Source organism: Canis lupus, chromosome 8, assembly GCF_003254725.2.
Source record: "Canis lupus dingo isolate Sandy chromosome 8, ASM325472v2, whole genome shotgun sequence".
Classification (NCBI taxonomy): Eukaryota; Metazoa; Chordata; class Mammalia; order Carnivora; family Canidae; genus Canis; species Canis lupus.
Genome location: NC_064250.1, coordinates 28,147,528 through 28,168,310, shown reverse-complemented (window position 1 = coordinate 28,168,310; position 20,783 = coordinate 28,147,528). Strand labels below are relative to the sequence as shown.

At 39.3% G+C, this 20,783-nt stretch overlaps 1 protein-coding gene across 3 annotated transcripts in view; it reads right to left on the bottom strand.

Annotated features, from left to right (window-relative positions):
• The window catches only part of GNG2 (G protein subunit gamma 2), a 113,552-nt gene extending 94,292 nt beyond the window's left edge, over positions 1-19,260 (bottom strand). The window contains exons 1-2 of one of the 3 annotated variants that reach the window (XM_025442899.3): positions 19,040-19,260; positions 2,457-2,498 (exon numbers count right to left, since the gene is read on the bottom strand). The gene's annotated coding sequence lies outside the window, so the exon portion shown is untranslated. Of the gene's footprint in view, positions 1-2,456; positions 2,499-18,006; positions 18,092-18,602; positions 18,877-19,039 lie in introns of those variants that run through there. The other 2 variants (XM_025442897.3, XM_025442900.3) reach the window with 2 other exon arrangements.
• Positions 19,261-20,783: the final 1,523 nt, after the last annotated feature.

Below are 20,783 nucleotides of genomic sequence, written 5' to 3'. Positions count from 1 at the left end.
CTATGGCAGCAAACATGAAATGAATACATCCTTCATCATTGCGGCTTTTTAATTTGCATAATACCTTAATAGTATTTTGCTCTTAACCTCAATATTTGACCATTTCTCACCCAGTGTTTAATTTGCTTCTCTGTATAGACTTAAAAGAAAACAGATTTGGTACTAGAGCAAATTTGCTCAAAATTCCTCCAATAGTGCAAACACCAGTTTTCTTTACATGTCTACTTCATTTAGTTTCTTTTAAAAATTTTCTTATTTAAATTCAATTTTCCAACATATTGTATAAAACCCAGTGAATTTCTTTCTTTAGTTAGCACAGTACCCCTTACATGAGGAACCATCGAGCATAACCGAAATCAGTAAATTTGTATGAAGCAAAAATGCTCACGAGAATGGAAAATGACAGAGAACCTTTCTAAAGCTGTGTGCAAAGACACAGTAGTTCTCCATGTCTCCTAAGGGTGCTCTGGATATCGCAATGATCAGAAGATGCCACTGGCCTTTTAAAAGCCCCAAAATAGGAATACCAAAGAGTACAATGAAGAATTGTCCCATTCCAACTGCCAGCAACTCCCATTGAGAAATGCTGCCTGGATTGATATGAAACATTTAAGTACATTCATTAGCATGAAAGAAATCAACATAAACATCAGAGAACATCAAATACTTGTATGACAGTCTTCATTATTAGCAATAGAGTAGTCCCCCCTCAACCGTGGTTTTGCTTTCTGCAGTTTCAGTGGCCCTTGGTCAACCGCAAGGAAGCAGGTGACCACAATGCCTAGGTCATTCACCTCAGTTCATCTCACATGTAGGCATTTTATCATCACATGTCACCACAAGAAGGGTGAGTACAGTACAATAACATATTTTGAGAAAAAGACCATAGTCACATAACTTTTATTACACTATATTGTTATAATTGTTCTACTTTATTATTGTTGTTAGTTCTTACTGTGCCTAATTTATAATCAAACTTTATTGTAGGTGTATATACATATAGGAAAAAGCATAGTATATATATGGTTCAGTACTAGTGCAGTTTCAGGCATCCACTGGGGGTTTTGGAACATATTCCCCACAAATAAGGGGGGATTACTGTATTTGGTAGAATGTAGGGATGGTTCTATACTCAATTGTAAAATATTAAGTACTTAAATCCTAAAGAACCTCATTATGAGATAGTAAAAGCTATATACATGGTCTTAAAAGCACACTCACACAGCCTTTCTTCTAATAAGCTCTAGACCAGAGATTTTTTTTTTAAGATTTATTTATTTACTTGAGACACACACACACACACACACACACACACACAGGGAATATGGGGGGAGGGGCCGAGGGAGAGAATCTTTAAGCAGTCTCCCCGCTAAGTGTGGAGCCTGACACAGGGCTCCATCTCACAACCTGTGAGATCATTACCTGAGCAGAAACCAAGAATTGGATGCTCAACTGACTGAGCCACCCAGGTAGCCTTCTAGACCAGAGATTCTAGGATTCTAATACTAGCAAGTACTAAATATTTGCTGAATAAATAAATGGATGAAAGACTAGCTGCAGTAAAGTAAATCAGGTCATAAGTAAGTTGTATTTTTTACTAGTACTTTTCTGTAACCACTAAATAGTTATGTAAATAAACAATTTAAAATCCAACACCCAAATTCAAGCCACTGACATACAATCCAATGGGGGAAAGAAGAGAAATAGGTGGTCAGATAAATGAAAAATATTGGCCATGAATTGATAGTTGTGGAAATTGAGTGATAGGGAAGTTCATTATATTATTCTATTTTGGAATATCCTTGAAATTTTTCCTGATGATGTTAAATTTTAAGATGGGGGGAAAAATCCAAGTTGCTGACTATAGGTCAGGGCAGGTAAATACATTATCACCTGTCTCAGCAATATGGTGACCTTTCAAGTCTACAACCAGATTCAAATGGCTTTAGCTACTTTCAAACGCCAAGTTAGCTTCTTTAAGAAGAAACCCCTACAGCATAAGATTGACCTTTTGTTATTATTGCTTTAGCTGCTGGAAAAGCCCTTACACTGTGTACAACCAATCTATTAAGAACTGGGCTTACCCTTCTCTAAACTAATCTACTGTGATGTCTGTCTTGCACAGGGAATGTCATCAATAGCTGCAACCAATTAACTGAGTATGGTGCCATAAGAAGACATTTTAAGGCTGTGACCTCAAGACTCTCCAACTTGTGTTTTTAGAAAAAAATGGGAAAATCTGAGTGAGAAATCTGATTTTAACTATCATCAAGGATAACTGCTTTTTTCCAAAATCCTGAAGTCCTGTTAATTTTGCTAAAGCTCCTATTAATATTTCTTATTGATAAACATCACATAATAAATGCATTCGTCTATAGGATCAGTTAAGATATTCTTTTCTCTTCAAGTTCTGGTTAGATTCAAGAATCTCCTAGGAGAAAATATTTAATTCTTACCTCTTCAGTTCCCAAAGCCTGAGGCTCACTGGCAGATCTGGGCTGTTGAGAAAGCAAAGAGGAAAATGAATGTTTTTTTATAAAGAGGAAAAATAACATGATACATAAGAGCTGAATAAGCAAATGAGTGTTTCTGTAAATAGGGTTTGGTGGTAATGGCTGAATAGCTCTAAGGCCAGAGAGTCTCACAGGTTTACATTTCTGAGCCAAGCAACAATTTGTTAATTCTTTTAAGAAGCAGATGTGAAAATAAGAGTCTGTTTCTTTATGGACTTCCCTGGCCTGCAAGAAAACATCAAAACATAAAGTCAACTTGGGAATCTAAGGGAAGAAGAGTTCTTGGTGTCATACATGACTAAGTGAGATGACTAAGAACAAGTTTTACTCTTGACCCAACCCAATTTGCTCCCAACAGAACCAAAAGGGCAGAGGTAGAACTCATCGATACTCCAGGTGTTATGAACAGAGGTGGATCTTCCATTTGTGTGTATCTAGCCCTTTAAGAGGGTATATTTGGACAATTTAGTAATTATATAAGCATCATTGGTATCTAACGTTTCTGTAGGCTGCTTAAAAGTAGAGACACCGATACCCCTGGCTACAATGACTTCTGAAGATTTTAATCAAATTCACATTGGGTCCTAGGACCAAAGGAACATCCTTGTCTATAAAGACCTCACATTGCTTAAGATTGGCAGGCATGCTACAATCTCAGCCCAACCTATTCCCAGATGACTAGAAAGGATTATATGTTTTAAATGAGCCAAAGTTATTAGGAATACATTATGTTATGATTAATGACAGCAAAGAAATAAAAAAAAAGCCAAGGGCCAAAACCAATCTATTTCAGAGAATGAACCCTGGGGATAACAATGATTAGTGGGGCTTGCAAAATAAGCCTGTCCAAGGGTGCTCTGAGTCCAGTACTCTCATGCATTTTTGGTGCTAGGAGCCTCTCAGGAAAATATTTTGGCACTATTCAAGATCCTCAAATATGTACCGTCTTAGTGATAATACTCCTTGACTTTATAAAAAAAAAAAGTATTTCCGGGTGTTAGAAATAGCCTAAATATCAGTAATATAATCTATTAAGTAAAACAAAAACTGTACATGATGGAACTTTGAAATGATAGTTACAAACAACATAAATGATGAGGAAAAATACACAACATAAAGTAATGTGAAAAAAATACAAAATTATATGTATATAGTTGTGACCTCAGTTAATTTTCTAATATATAGGTTTCAAATACATATTTTTCTAATATATTTTTATATTTTTAATATGTAATATTCTTCTAGTACATCACAAATAATCTTTTCTAGCAAATAGTATACATAATCTTTCTGATATAGATTCTACAAAATTATTGGAAGGAGATGCATCAAAATGTAAACAGCATATTGCATCTTCTATCCTATCATCTATAGGATAATTGAAATAGCAGGAATTGCTAGATATGACCAGTAACTGCTCTGCTCTTCTATGCTTATAATAGAATTTTAAGCTACAAATGTACACGTCAAGGGTAACTACTTTTCCCAGCCTCCATTGCCCCAAGGTGTGTGACTATGAGACATAGTTCAATAGGATGACTACAAAAGTGATATGTGCAACATCTGGGTCATGCCCTCTCATTTCCAACACTCTCCCTTCATAATGGTCATAGGTGGGATCCTTAGGGAAAGCTACATTAGATAATAAAGCAAGAGAAACATGCCTGAGTGATGGCCTAACATGACAGAAAAGGCTTAGGTCCTTGGATGATCTTACGGAGCTACCTTTCCAGCCCTGGACTACCCACCTCTGGATTATTATGTGAAAGAGAAATAACTTCTGTCACCCACTGTGAAATCAAGCCCCTGTTACATGCAGTTCAACCAACAATCTAATTAATAGAGAAGAGGTCATTTCTTTACAATTTAAGTATTTTCCAAATTTTCAGTAATCACCATGAATTACTTTACTAGAAAAAAAAATAAGTTAAACACTGTTTAGGAATTTTAAGAAAATTAAGATAGTACAGAATTGATTTCAAGCAACATGTGCCTTCTATCCATATATGAGAGAAAAAAATGAAATCTACAATTTCAAGAAGTAGTTATTATATCCTATCAAGGACATAAATCACATTCCAACTTCCTGAGTTTCTATGACCTTCTCATTATGCTTCATGGCACTTTATTTCAAACCTTTTGAAAAATAGTTTCAATACAGAAAAGTTTAGCTTTAAATAAAATCTGCTTTAGTATCTGCTTGAGGAATACTCTAAAAAAAATAAAACTCTAGTCAACATAGTATAATTATCCATTTAAGAGGATATCTAGACCCCTTAAAGTAAACTTAGAAACATTCTTAAAAACAGTTTTATATACACTAATTCATACCTTTAATTTAAGGATGTTGTTTGTTCCTCAGATAGAATCATAATGACTCACTCCTACTGTAAGTCCACTGGCCCAATAACTCTGTTGACTGTCCATCAAATAAGTGTTATATTTTGATTTTACTTTCCTCTGGAGTGGTGACAGATTTGTCAGAACTCACATAAACTTCCTAATCTCTGCGACCCATGGGCCTGTATTGTAAGATGTGTCCAAGATAAAGGAGTCATATCTACTCCATAAAATGGAGGAAAGATACCTCATCTACTTGGGGATCAGCTTTGAAACAATAGCCTGAAATCAATCTCTACCCATATTAGAATAATGCACTTTACAATGACGATCCTTTAATCTGCTATAACATTATGCAAGTGGTATTTGGTGCCTTTTAGAAGATCATTAAAGTTCTGTGCACCTGCACACGAGACACTTCCCCAGAGAGAACTTAGAGACTTATATATAATTATATATCAGATAAAGGACCTATTTCCCCCTCTTTTTCCCAAGAGAATGCCAAATGGTCCTTTTCTCTCCTGTGAATCACAACACCGGACACTAATATGGCTAACTTATATTCAATAACAAAGGCAGGATGCCAGAGTTTCCTCACTTCCCTCTTAGGATGACTATGCTAGTACATTTTCAAGAACCCCCTAACTCTCTCTTGCAATAGGCAAATAAAGCTGATTGTCCAAACTCTGAATTCTCAGTTTCTCTCCCCCTCTTCTCTTGACAGGAACATAAGCAAGCCAACTCGACAGGCCTAATTACCATGGTAACAACATGCACTGTGATTATGAGTGTGTTTGTTTTTTAAAATGACTCACAGATTGTTCTCCCAGAAGTCCCAGACACACCGGTTTCTGGGTGGTTTATAAAAGCTATTCAAAGTTTTCTTGCAAATTTCTTGCTCCTATTAGCATAACTGCTGTGATAGAGAAGATTCATCAAATCAAATATGCTCTTCTCCTTACAGATGAAAAAGAAAAACCCCACTTGGTTCCTTAACTCCAAGATTAATCAATTTAAAACTTGGGTTAATAATGAAATTAATTTGAGTTTGTACACTGGAGATAATTAATCTGTCCCTAATTTAAATAATTAAGGTATTTCATAATGTAGTTTTAGAGAACCAAATGAAATAATCAAGTGAAATAAAATCAGCAGTAAAAAATATCAAATAAAATAGCCTAAATCTGTGGGTACGTGGTCAGTCACATGTAAAGTGTTATGAAAGAATAAACATAAGTTTTAGTACCAAGATGTTTTTAAACCAATGTCCAAAATAAAGATATTTAATTTTAATGCAAACATGGCAGCCCCTGGGTGGTGCAGTCAGTTGGCTGTCCCACTCTTGGTTTCGGCTCAGGTCATGATTTCATGGGTTGTGACCTGGAGCCACAAGTTGGCCTCGTCCTGCTTAGCACAGTCTGTTTAGGATTCTCTCTTCTTCTCCCTCTACCCCTCCCCCCTGTATGCACACGCATTTGTGCTCCGTAATAAATCAATCTTTAAAATGTAAACATGAAAGAGCCCAGGCATATGGAAAAACTGTGGACCACTTCCAATCATTTATTTAATACACATTATTTAAGACCCTCTATGTAGCAAGTGTCATTGTTTATAACAGGAACAGTGCTATAGGGCTTAAAACTCTAAAACTATTTAACTTAAAACTATCTCCTGATACTTACATATAACACAATGTATAACACACACGCAAAATAGTCATTAGAAATTACAGTTTCCCAATAGCCACATATTTTATGTACTGTTACCAATAATATACTTTTCCTCTAGAGTTTGAAGGGATAATCAGAATGAATCTGTCAGGATAGACTAGGTTATACTATGTGTTAATGAATAACCCCAAAATCTTAGTGGTGTAGACAGCAAAGCTTATTTCTCACTTCCACTACATGTCCATTGCAGGTCAGTGGAGAGACCATCCTTATGGTGTCTTGACTCCAAGACCCAGGCCTAAGAGTGCAGCCCTCATTTCTATGCTTCTACCACTGCCAACTGCCAAGGACTTCACTCACAGCCTGGTTCTTAGAAGGTTCTTCCTGGAAGTGGTCAAGAGCACTACTGTTCACATTTCACTGGCTAATACAAGAGATGTGGCTATACCTAACTAAAGTGGACAGGGAAATGTAAAGCAACCATATCAAGAGTTGGGAAGGAAAACTGGAAATATTCCAAGTTCATAAATTACTGGACAAATAGTCCAAGGCTGAGTGGACACTTAAGTCAAAACATCGACATCTAGCTATCCCAGAAAAATAGGCCTCCTGCAATGATTCCTTAACTCCACCTTTTTTGTATCTGTGATTAATGCTGGGCCATAATAATCACTTCTGCCAGAATTTGGTAAAAATCCCATGGACAAAAGAAAAGTTCTATTCTACCTTTGTGGTAACAATAATACTTGAATAGCTATACTTCTAAATAGTTACTATATGTCACTCACTATGCTACATAAACATTTTAATATATTATATAATTTTCTCCTGACAATTTTATGAGGCAGATATTGTCATTATTTCCCATTTTATAGATGATGAAACTGGGGCATAGAAAGTAACTTGCTCAAGAGATTCTGATTCCAAACACCATTCCATAGTGTTCTTTAACTACTATGCTCTCCTGTGTACTAAGCCTTAGAATATTATTTTTTTATACCACAGTATTTGACGGTTATTTTAAGACTAATAGTAAAAAAATAAATAAATAAAAAATAAATAAAAAAAATTTTTTACCTAGAAATTTTTACCTTTTCTTATTTAACTTTTGTATTATCTCAATTAAAAGAAAATCTAGGGGCTGTTCAATCAAAAGTTTTTTTTTTCTTAGTGATACTACTTTTATGTCCATCCACAGCAATGTTCCCTAAGCACAACCATCATTTATGAGATTTTTTAAAAATGTTAAAGATAGCTCAGTTCTCCAAAAAGTCTCTCTAAAATGACAGATATTTTTCCTGTTAATTTTTTTTCACATTTGTGTACAGATCAGATAAATACCCTTCTTAAACAGAGCACTGTTGGCAAAGCCTCGAAATTAAGTGTACTTTCCTGTTAAAAATGCAGATATGAGTAGGAAGCACTCCATCATTTACTACAGAAAAAGTACTCCTACTATTAATCCTTAGTCTGCAATGATGAGGGTGCAACGAAAGCACACCTTGAGACAAGCAGTCAAAACACTGTCATGTCAGCAATTCCACTTTGAAATTCCCCCTCTTCACCAGGCTGCCTCACATATATGGAGCCTCTGAAATACAACAGCACCTTAGAAAGTGGAAACCACGAGAAAAGGCAACAGTCATGGAAGTGCATGTTGCCTCCAGAGTTGGAAAGTGAAAACCGATTTTTCAAAATAACTCATAATCAGAAATTGCAGAGATTAGTCATTCTTCTTACAGGTGCTGTAACCAACAAAACACACACCTCTCTAGAGAAAATAAGGCTTTCATTTAAGTCCAACAGGTGCCATACACAGAGCCCTTGGCCCTTCTAGCTCCTGTCTTGGCCTAGGGTGGATTTTATTTACATCAAATTGATTTAACTGACCAGTCAGGAAAACTTGATTTATATATATTTAATTTTATATATAATTTATATATATATATATGAATATGTGCTCATATGAATATCTGCACTGTAAAAAAAAACTACTTTAATGTCCATTAAAAACTTTTTACAATGCAGATAAATAATCCAAGACTAAATTCAATGCTGTCTAAATTAAATGACATTCTTCTTGCTTTATAGTACCTGATGGATTTTTCTTCTGGAATGATTTGTTTAAAAGGTTATTCTTCACTAAGTCTCGCATTAGCCATTTTGTATTTTCTTTGAGAATTCTTTCTCCAGTCTACCTAGATTACCACCAGTAACAAAAAACTCTTTGTGTCTGTGTGTGTTTTTCTAAGGGAAATGCATGGAAACACTGTTCAACTCCAAGTTGTGTGATCTTGATGTTACTGAACCTTTTTGAGCCTTGGTATTTTCACTTATAAAATGGGAAGACTCCATTGACTTCTTACCTGATGATTGTTAACTCCTTCCTTCCTAACAGAACCAGATCTTTTCTCTGGGGTCTGGTGATTGTGGTCTTCATAGAGGCAGGGCTGCTCCACGGCCTCAGGAGGAAACACTCACATGATCCAGTCACAGTGGTTCCATCTGCCTCGTCTCTACAGATAAGGCATGTGCACTGTGGGGGGAATTCAGCCAAAGACAGCTTTTCTGTCACACTAATAATAGGTGCATGAAAAGAAACCAGACCCTTCACTATGCTTCTAGATATTGAAATCTGGTTGTTAGTTTGAAAGCAGCCATCTCAGCATGGGGAGGGGAGCATTTTAAGAGGGTATGCCAACCTGCTGAGGAAGTCAGAACAGGAGGAAGGAAAGAATGCAGGTTGCTAAGAACAGTGCCCAGTTATGAATAACTCTGGAGCTACCCTTCTTTCAGGTGGTCCTGAAGCAAACTCCTTGCTGTTTAAGCCTTTTTGGTAGGGTGTTCCTTTACCAGTAGCCAAAAGTGTCCTAATAAAAAAACCTTCTTCTCATCAAACAGTAATGTATATAAAGTATCCAGCACACAGCAGCACAAACAACATGCCTGGCAAATGCTAATTCACATCATGATTGCTGAAATGTGTTGATCTTCACTCATTCAACCATGAGTGAGTGCTTGACTCTGTGTGGTTTGAAAGACTCCTCAGTGCGATTTTCCTTGGTTCCTCCAAACAGAATTAAGGGCAGAAATCATTGCTTTCTCTACTTTGTTCATCGAAGAGATAATACCAAGTTCCTAAGGTTGTTTTAAACAATAAAACTGGCACTTGATTCAGACAACAGCCCTGTAATGCTGATTGTACTGTAGAAAAATATAATTAAACACAGTAGTCTTCCTGACTGTGTAAATCAATTTAATCTAAAAAAAATTTAACCCAGACCAAGTACACAACAGAGCAGCCAAGTACACTGTGTTTAGAGTCGGCCTAGTTTAATGGAAAAAGGTGCTTTCTGGAGAGGAAAGACATATTTCTATAGATCATCATACACTTGGGTGAAAAGGACACATTTTCTTGGAACTTCACCCCATCCTTGCATCAGGAAGGTACCTGCACCTGCTTGGAAACCCTTGCTCCCCAGATCCTCACATGGAGTTCTCCTCACTACCAGTCCCAATTCAAATATCACTTCCTCAGAGAGGTTTTCAGGGATTACCCAACAAAAGTACATTGCCATCACCACCACCATCATATGCACAATCTACAATATTCAGTCTGTTTCTATTTTCATTCATTTTAGCACTTCTCACTACCTGATATTTTCTTGCATCACAATGTGTTTTTCTTGCTGGGGTCCAAACTTGATTGGCTGTGATCAAATCAGCCTGGCTGAGATTGGGACCTGGATATTTGCTTCAAAGTACTCCTCAGTGATATTGAATGTGCAGCCAGATCTAAAAGCCATTTGTTTATGTGTTTACTGGATCTCTCCCAACACTGGAATGTGAGTTCCAAGAAAACAAAGAACTGGACTGTTTTGTTCATCCAAGTCTCCTCAGCCTCTTGAAGGACACGTGGCACATTGCAGACATTCAGTTAAGACTTGTGGACAAGCTGACCAACTGGATTATAATTATGTCAGCATTTGCCTGCTTCCCCTGTAGTTTATGAGCTCCTAGAGAGCTTCTAGAGTATCTAGCCCAGTCTGCACCAAAAAATAAGCAACAAAAGTTCATTAAATGAATTATAGACAAACTGCATTTGTGAACTTAAATGTTCACACACACACAAATACCAGATATGCAAAGTGAGGGACGTGTTAATTAACTCAATAGAGGGGACCCTTTCACAATGTATAAGTGCATCAAATCATCACACTGTACATTTTAAATATCTTACCCTTTTGTCAGTTATGCCACAATAAAGCTGAAAATTAAAAACAAGTAAACCCAAAACCTCCCATAAAACTGTATTTGTGTGCTATAAGGAAGACAAAGATGGAATTGGGTGTGGCCATCACCCTCAAAGAGCTAGCCAAAGGGAAAAAAAATGCAGATTGCCATTATACACACTAGAATGTGCTTACTGCTGTGAAGAAAAAACAAAAGCTTTCAGGGGAAGTAAAGATTGTTTCTTACTGAGGAGGGGAGAGAAGTATCAAGGAAGGCTTTACAGAAGAGGTAGGAAGAGGTAGCATTTGAACTGAGCCTTACAGAACAGATGGAATTTGGCTATTCGGAGAAATAAGACTGGGATGAAGTGTGGAAGGGGAAGTAGAAAAGTTATTCTAGGAAGAAGCAAGAACACAAACAAACCAGCCCAGCTGGATGTTAGGAGGGCCTGAACTAAGACACCAGCTATCAACACGGAAAAGAGTAGATAGTGTCAAGATGTGTTTCCAATGACAATGCAAAAAGCTGTGGGACTGGCTACAACTTGGACTGTTCATTGAGAAAAAACTGAAATTGAGTTTTCATAAGTGAAAGACTGAGAGAATGAGGTGTCATTAATAGTCAGGAAATCAGGTAGGAGCTGGGTTTGAGTGGGGAAAGGCAATGATGGCACTGATTTAGACATGAGAGTTTCATTTCCAGTGGGTTGAATATTTGTAGGGTGCTTGATGTACACGTCTCGATAGCAGATGAGTGTTCAGGATGAAGGATGAGATTTGGAACTGACCTGCATGGTGACAATGACTGAAATCATAGTAAAGGATTTGATCAAGGGAGAGGGAGAGATTAAGTGGCAGAAAAATCAAGTCTTAAGAACAAACATCTTTAGGGAGCAGAATTTAGGAGTTAATAGGGAAGTTGGGAGCCTCTAGTGGCCTGTGATGGGTGGCACAATATACTGCCCCAACATATGCCTCTTTGACATAAGGATTATTTTGAGTAGGCTATTTTGGGAAACAACAGACACAGGAGAAATTCTGAAAACAGAGTAGAAGTTACTGTGTGTGTAAGGGAAATTTACATTTATAAAGGGAATCTCCATTTATAAGAGTGCCTCCCTCTCCTACCTGAAAGGGAAGGAGGACTAAATCACTAGAGACTCTCATCAGTAGACAGGTATGAACTTAAGTCTACACACCGAATCTTACTCTTACTTACCATGCTTTTCTTGGTCATCTTCCCATAACTGGCCTCCTCTACTCTTCCTCCTCTGTCTTTAGCTAAAGATAGTATTTCAGCCTGAATTCTAAGCCACCTTTGAGAGTTACTCACTTTTCCCTGGTTATGTCCCATGTATACAAGAAGTATACATGTTAATAAACATATTTGCTTTTTCTCTTATTAGTCTGCCTTTTGTTACAGGGTTCCCAGATGAGAACCTAGAACGGTAGTGGGAAAACTATTTTTCTGCCTCTACAGGTAGAAGGAGAACAGGTTAGTAGAGGTTATAAAAGTCAAGGAGAAGCTTTGTTGGCAGCAGGTTTAATTTTAAATTTATGTGTATGAATTTATGTGTATGAACATATGTGCAGGCAAAGAGAAAAGGGCCAATAAAGAGAAGAAACCAAATACATGGGAAAGAGATAGAATTATTGTCAGAACATAGTCCTCTACCAAGTAAAAGGAAATGGAATGCAGAGTCCAAGTAGAGAGTTTACTTCTGGCTTGAGCAAAAGGGTGTGTTAATTTGACCTAGGAAGACAGGGAAAGAGAATGAATGGAGGCACAGAGAAATTTTGAGGTGATAAGTAGTGAGGTTGAGAAAGCCTGTAATATATGCCTTCTAAGATAAATAGAAATGAGGCCATCTGTAATAAATAAAGGTAGGAGTTGGGTTTAATAGATTTATTGAAAATGCACAGGAGGCAGTAAAATATGAAATTAAAAAAAAAAAAAAAAAGAAGAAAAGGGTTTTCAAAGAAGAGACATGGCCCTGTGATGTTGCAGTCACTGTGGAGTAAAGCCAGTTCTTGACCCTTTTCCTTAGCTCAGAGTGCCAGGTGCCTGAGGAGAGGATTGTGGGAAGGTCTGACCCTGACTAGCAGGCTGGCAGGAAGGCAAGGAAAGGCCAAAGAACAAGGAGGAAGGGGTCAAGGGACTGGTTTTCCCAAGCCTGTCCACTAAGAGCTGGACTGTTTACATATATTTGCCAAGAGATAAAAGAGCTGATCCTGTCTTATCTCAAACCTTGGTATACAGTGGAACCATTTCTAAGAAATGTGTTATCACTAGAGTTTAAGATTGAGGTCCCTCTTTTTTAGTGTTTAATGAAGTCCCCTAGAGAGTGTCTGAACAATGACTCCCATTAAATATAACTCATTTTCTTTAACATAAAAGTTTGGGGAAATGTATAGATATCTCCAATGCTTTTACTTGAAAATCTGAATCTTAAATTCCACTGTGACATCTTTACATTTGAACAATTTTGAACACAGAAACTGCATACATACATAGGATGTTAAATCTTTAAAAAAAAAAGTAGACCATAATGTTTAAATTTATTTATTTATTCATGATAGACATAGAGAGAGAGAGAGACAGAGACACAGGCAGAGGGAGAAGCAGGCTCCATGGTGGGAGTCTGACATGGGACTCGTTCTTGGGTCTCCAGGATCACGCCCTGGGCCAAAGGCAGGCGCCAAACTGCTGAGCCACCCAGGGATCCCCAATATGGTCTACTTTTTAAACAAAATAATTTCATCTTATAATTTTAAAAGTGACAGAATATAAAGGCTGTCTTTTTTTTTTTAAGATTTTATTTATTTATTCATGTGAGACACAGAGAGAGAGAGAGAGGCAGAGACACAACGTGGAACTCCAGGATCACGCTCTGGGCCGAAGCCAGGCGCTAAACTAACGAGCCACTTAGACATCCCGAGTATAAAGGCTTTCTCTGTCCATTTGCCCTAATATGAAAGGAGGTGAAATGGAGATTGAATTGGGGGTAAGGTATCAATCATCTGTGCAGCTCTAAAAAGGTAACTTAAATTCTGGACCTCTTCTATTATCCATCATGGAGGGTTTGAAACACACCAGGCTCATCCCCAGGTCATTTTCAGTTGTACCATTCTAGAAGGCCACAAGCCAGGGACTAAGTCTTAACACAGTTGTAATTCCCTTCTCCACCTGGATCTGGAAAGCCAGTCATGGATCCTCCCACAAGTTGTAGAATAAATAGATTTGCAAATTAAATAAAGTGGGGTTTATTACTCAACCAACCAACACACACAAAGACTGCATTACAAGAAACTCACCTATGATCGGTCAGGAGCTCTTCAAATTATTCAAGGTCAACCTCCATACCCACACCATAAATCTCAGATATTGTTGCTCTTAACAGAGACCCTTCATCTTCCTGCACAACTCCCCTCAGCCCTGTTCACACCCTGCTTCATCAGTTTCAGAATCAAGGGTGAAATGTATAGTGGGAAATGAAACTAAGAAGGATTCTCTATTTTCAAAAGTGAAATTTAGATTAGAATCACATTTTGCTAGAAGCCTCTCTCAGAAATCTATTGTTGTTTAACTACTATAGCCCTTTCTCCATAGGTTAATCCTCTCCATTAGAATAAGCTGAAGAATAATTTAATACTTTAGATTCTCTCCCCTTTTTCCAACCCTGCCAAGTATTGGGGCATTCTTTCTCATCCATCTAATGAGTGGAGACTAGAAAGATGTGGGAACAGTCCCCCAGTGCCTCCTTTGCAGTAGCCTGGTCCACATTTGACCAGCAGGGTCATTGATGTGACTGTCTAGAATAAGAATTTGGATTCCACTATCAGATTCTTGATATCACCAATTATCAGGAGCTCTGCAGATTTTCTTACTTTCTCTTTTTAATTTTATTTTTAATATTTTATTTATTTATTCATGAGATACACACAGAGAGAGGCAGAGGCATAGGCAGAGGCAGAGGCAGGCTCCCTGCAGGGAGCCTGATACAGGACTCAATCCCAGGACCCCAGGATCACGACCTGAGCCAAAGACAGATGCTCAACCACTGAGCCACCCAGGTGCCTCTCTCCTTTTGATTTTAAAAGTTACTCCTGAGAGAAGTATTTTACTTGGGCAGGGATAATACTGGTATATGCAGGAGACCAATTTCAAATATTATAATCAGGATCTTTAGGACACTCTATGTCAAGAGATCTTGCCATTTAAAAATGTCTCCTTGAAAAATGATCCAATTAAAAAATGAGCAAAGGATTTGAATAAACATTTCTCTAAAGAAGATATACAGATGGCCAATAGGCCCAAGAAAAGATGCTCAACATCACTAATCCTTAGGGAAAATTGCAAACACAAAGAAATACCAATTCATACCCTAATTAGTATGGCTACTGTCAAGAACAAACCAACCCCCAAGAAACACAAGTGTTGGTGAGGATGAGGAGAAATTGGAACTCTGGTGCACTGTTATGGGATTGTAAAATGGTAGAGCTACCGGGGAGCAGTATGGCCATTCCTCAAAAAATTAAACAGAATTACAGTTTGATCCAGCAATTCAATTATGGGTGTGCCTCAAAAAAAAGTGAATGCAGGGACTCACACAGATAATTGTACAGCCATGTTCATAACAGCATTATTTACAATAGCTAAAACATGCAAGCAACCCCAGTGTCCAACAGATGAATGACTAAACAAAGCATGGCATATACACACAATGGGATATCACCCAGCCTAAAGAAAGAAGGAAATTCTGACACCTGCTACCACATGGATGAACTCTGAAGACATGATGTCAAGTGAATGAGGCCAGTCACAAAAAGACAGATACCATAGAAATCCATGTATATGAGGCACCTAGAGTAGTCCTACTCAGAGACAGAAAGAATAGTGGGTTGCTCGGGGCTGTGAGGAGGAGAAAATGGAGAGTCATTGTTTAATGGGAATAGTTTCAGTTTGAGAAAATGAAAAAGATCTGCTGATGGATAAGTAGTAATAGTCATACAACAACATCAACATACTTCATGCCACAGAAAATTTATCTAAAAATCGTTAAAATGGGAAATTTTATGTTATACATATTTTACTCCAGGGGGGGAAAAAAAAGTCTCCTGGAACCTTGGAGGTAGTGGTAAAGGTTGAGAATATGCTAACTTTTCCTTTCACCACCCAGGAAGAAAAACTGACATCTGAGTACCTACTCAGATGAGTACCTACTACTCATAGCAGGCACTCACACAGTCACACACAACAGCAAAAAAAACAAAACAAAACAAAATACAACAAAGAAAACCCCAAACCTTGATTATGTACTATTAACTTCTCTTTACAACAAAGAAACTAAGGTTTAAATGTTAACGTACCAGGTCAAGTAGTAAGAACCAGTGGTAGGATTCAAAGGCAGATCTGCCTGACTCTCAGAGCCGAAGCCAGTGTTCTTTTCATTCCATGATGTTCTTTTATTCTACCCCATAGTTGTCTTTTTGAACTGGCTTTCTGCTTTGATGATAGAGCTTTTATACTTAAAAGTTAGACCTGCCTTCTGAAGTAGGCTGAAAAAGTCAGTCAACCAAATACATTCACTGTGTGCCCACCATATGAGGCCCAGGGCTGGCCATGAAATAATGGAGTCATGTTTCCACTCAGCCATTGGCCATATGGCAGAAGAAAAAAAAAAAAAAAAAAAAAAGTACGATTAAAATTTCAGTGTAGGTCGACTCCCTCAAAAGCTCCTGAATACCCTGGGCAAAAGCATTATGTCTTTCAATATTCCATATGGCCAGAACAAGTGGAAACAGTCTCATTTTATAACACAGAAGCATTTTTATCTTTTTCCTAAACCTTCTACCATCACAGCTACTGATCAGCTGTTACTCACTCATGTTGTGCTTCAAGATGGAATTTAACAATTAAGGAAATGTTTTGTGCAGTACAGAAAACAGGCAGCTCTTAACCGTTTTGTGAAAGAGAATAGGGAGCCCTCTTGACTCTGCTGTGTCTAAGGGCCAAGGTTTCATTTTCTTACTCTTTGTGAAACACACACAGAGAACAACGCAGATTGTCTACACATTCCCAAACAAAGCAGGGTGTTGGCACAATCTAGTGAATACACAGCCTGTAGATAAGTAAGTACCAAGGGGTGAGCCCCATCCTCATACAGCCCAGCTTCCCAACTTTCCACTTCGTTTAATGATAGGTGGCTCAGTCAGGAACTCCAAGTAGCGGCATTTCAGATCCAAGATCAACCCCTATATCTCGTCTGTGGAAGATTATCTTTCCATATTTAATACTTTAGGAGGGAAATGGGAAGTGCAACTATGAAATACACAGAATGACTTATCTTGCCTACAGGTTTGATTAAATTCAATGAGTCCACAGGGAAACTCCATGGTTTCAACACCAGCAATCTTTTGCCCCTTAGACAGAGTGCAAGTTTAATTTAATAAGTAACCTCAGAAAAGTAGATATTTTTTCTTTAGTACCTAAAGATTCTTATCTCTCAAAATGTGCTGCTACATCACAAATTTTGAGACGCCAAATCAATTTCAGAAAGATGGCACTAAAAAACAGACCTTACAGCTCTTCCTGAGAATGGTGATAAAGGAGGAAGCATATACACTCTCAATGGCATATTTAGTGTTTAAAAAAACCTACATTTTGAGAATTTATGAGTGTCTAAATATGACCTTTTTACTCTTGTACTCCACTGTAAGCAGTTTTCTTTCCTTTGAAAATTTATCTCCTTTCATTCTAAAAATTCAAGAAAAAACCTTTTATCAATGACCATTTATTGCTCACCCACACTTTCTGTTGGAGACAAAGGTTAATTTCTTAAATCATTTCTTCACTTGGGTAGTAAACTCTTCCTGCTACGTAACCTGCCAAAGAAATCTTCCAATTTCATTTTCAATCTGTTAGAGCTCTTTATTGTACTTTCACATATCATTCATAAATATGAACAAGTCATGGTCATGGACTCTCATTAACAGGATCCATTGCTCAAGAGAACCAAAGAACAAAAATCACATTCTGATTTTACTACTTGGCTCTGTTTATGGGGTATAAAGGTAAGGAAACAACCCAGCTCCACTTGTACATTTTATCCCTCACTGAGGTTAATATGCATCTTGACCTATAGATGAATAAAATCTACATAAGCATCAAATCCATACATATCTGAATCTGGACAAGTTAAACCTCCCACGCTCCTTTGAGAAAGGATGCAACTTTAGGAGGAGACCTACCCGCAAATGGTAGCTTGCTTCTGAGGCTATCCTGAAAGCAGCTGCACAGAGCCGAAGGAGGAAGGCACCTTTTTTTAAAACGGTAACTACTGCCCCTCATATACGCAATTCCAGTCTTTGTTGGCAAATTCTGAGCACAAAAGGATTTAACCGCGTCCCCCCCCCCCGCAAAAAAAAAAAAAGCTAAATCACAGTCACTATACTGGCAGAACAGAGACACCTCAGTCCAATATGTAAGAAAGATAACGTTTTCCACCACTTACACCCTTAAAACCAGGAGACTGCAACGCTCAGATGATGAGCCCACAGCCTCAGCCCCAATTGATTTCAACTGATCCCTGCTTTTCTTTCAAGAGAACTATGCACCCGGCTTCTTCCATCGAGCGTGTTTCCCCCAAGAATCGCCAAAGCTAAGCGCTAATGAGCCTTCTTTTTAAGCAAACGTGCCGCACGTTTGGTCCTTCTCCAGAGCCCTTCTGCAAGAGCCCAGCCTGACCACTTCCCCAATCCCGAAGCGAAGTCCGGGTCTGCCCTTGGCCCCGCAGGCGTGGTGCTCCCGGCCGAGCAGGGAGCAAGCGGAGGAGCGGCGCCCTTACCTGGGGCCGGGGGCCGGCGGCCGGTGGCAGAGCGCGGGTGCGGGTGCGGGTGCGGGTGCGGGGTGCGGGAGCCTGGGAGCCTGGGAGCCGAGCGAGCAGCGAGCCCGGCGCCGCCCGCCCAGCGCAGCAGGAGCAGGAGCTGCCACCGAGCGGCCGCCGCTGCGCGCTGTGCGTGTGGAGCCGCGGCGCCTGCAGCCCAGGGACTAGTCCCCACCCAGCTTTGTCTTCAGTCATCGTGCTTTCCACAGGAAGCGGCGCATCTCCCACTTCCTCCCCTTCTTGGTAGCTCTTCGCTGCTTTCCTCTCCCCCTCTCCCTCAAGCTCACGCTTTCCTCCTCCCGCGCTGCTCACCCTACTGTGCCCAGCACCCCACTCCCCCTTTGTTCCAAGTCCCTCTGGGGCCTCTGGTTCCTTCCTTCCCCTTGTCACCCCCTCACCTCCACAGCAGCGTCCAGAGAGCCAGTGCTCAGTGGCCCCTTCCCCAGGCGCAGTCAGCGTCTTCGCCTGGCCCCGCCAGTCGGGGGTGGTGAGGCTGCTGCTCTTGGCTTTGGGGGTCCACAGCCCCTGGCCAGGTCCTGGCCCTGAAATCCAGCAGCAGCCTCAGTGGCTGCTCCTGATTTACTGTGGTCCCTTTCAAGACAGCTAGCTGGGAGCCTGCAGCTTGCAGCTTCTTGCTGCAGCATTTTGCTCTGTGGCCAACATTCCAGCAGCTTCATTTCTCCAAGGTCCCACTACCAGGGAGATCTTGCTTAACCCACATCCTCAGAAAGCAATGGCCCTGTTAAGTATCCTTGTGGGGCACGGGAGCTAAACCAAGTCTTGCACGGCTACCTGTAGCCTGGCAGTGAAGACATAGTCCCAAAAGATTCTCCGTGGTCTGAAGGAATGGGGTAGAGCTGAATGCTGTGTGTTCCTAGCCTACAAATAGATCTCTGCCCCCTTCCCCCCAACACACACACACACACACACACACACACACACTCACTCACACTGGTAGGGCTCTAAGGACCCTCATAATCCTCTAGTAGTCCTTTCCCCTCACTTTAGGATGTGGTGTGATGTTATGGGAAAGGGCGTCTGTCCACCAGGACTGGAACCCAAGCTGTCATTACTGACCATATGAACTTGGGTAAACTATTTAACTTGTGGGTTCCTTGATTTCCTCATCTGCAACATGGAGAGGATTATAGTCACGTCCCACAGCAGAATGTGAGGATTAAATGAGATGTACACAAAATGCTAATGGTTCTCTGAGATTTAGGAAGTGTTCAGTACATATTAGCTCTTATTATTCTTAGGGGATGTGGAAGCTCAGAGACAGCAGTGACTTTGACAGGCAGCAGTCACACCAGGACCTGTCCTTGGTTTCTGGATGCCCCACAGTTAGTATATTCATCACTAAGCCCCCAGTGCTCTCGGTGACAATTTATTCAGTTTGGGAGTCACTCTCCCCTCAATATGAACACAATGTGCTTTGGGGAAGCTACAGATTAAACATGGCCTGGGGGCAGGGTAAAATCTTTCCAGGATCCAGGCAGTGCTGTTAAACTTCTCTCTAGGCTTTAGTGCCTAGAAAGCTAATCCTCCCCAGGCAACAGAGTTAATTCCCCAACTCCACTTCTTTAAATCCATTCTTGCCTTAATCCTCTAGCAGGTCTTCCTAACCCACCTTGAGCACCTTCACCTGGAAGGTACAGAACTTAATTTCTATGAAATGTTCTGAGACCTTCCCAGAATACCCCGTGTTTTGATTGGATGTTCCATGAACAGAGTTTGCTTTTCTTTCTGGAAATCTTTTTATCAAAAAAGGACCCTAATATCGACTCATTAACATCAGAAAATTATAAAAAGAATTGTTTTAAGATTGTAAATAAGAAACTACTTTTGAACCACAAGCAAACAGAATTGTAGTAGGGGCAGAGAATGGACATAGATTCCCAGTGCGTCCTGCAACCCAATGAAAATCAGACATGAATTACCTCCAAATCAGGAATCTTCATGTCAAAGGTTACCAAAAACTTTTAGATAAAAATTTAAATACAATGCATGTGATACAAGGCCTAAAAGAAAATAGGCAGCACAATTACTAATGGTTGGAAAGATTATGGAAACAAATCTCTGGTTAATTTTAGACTAGTGGATTTTGGTGTTGACTCTGGATTCCAACAGGTCTCTTTATTT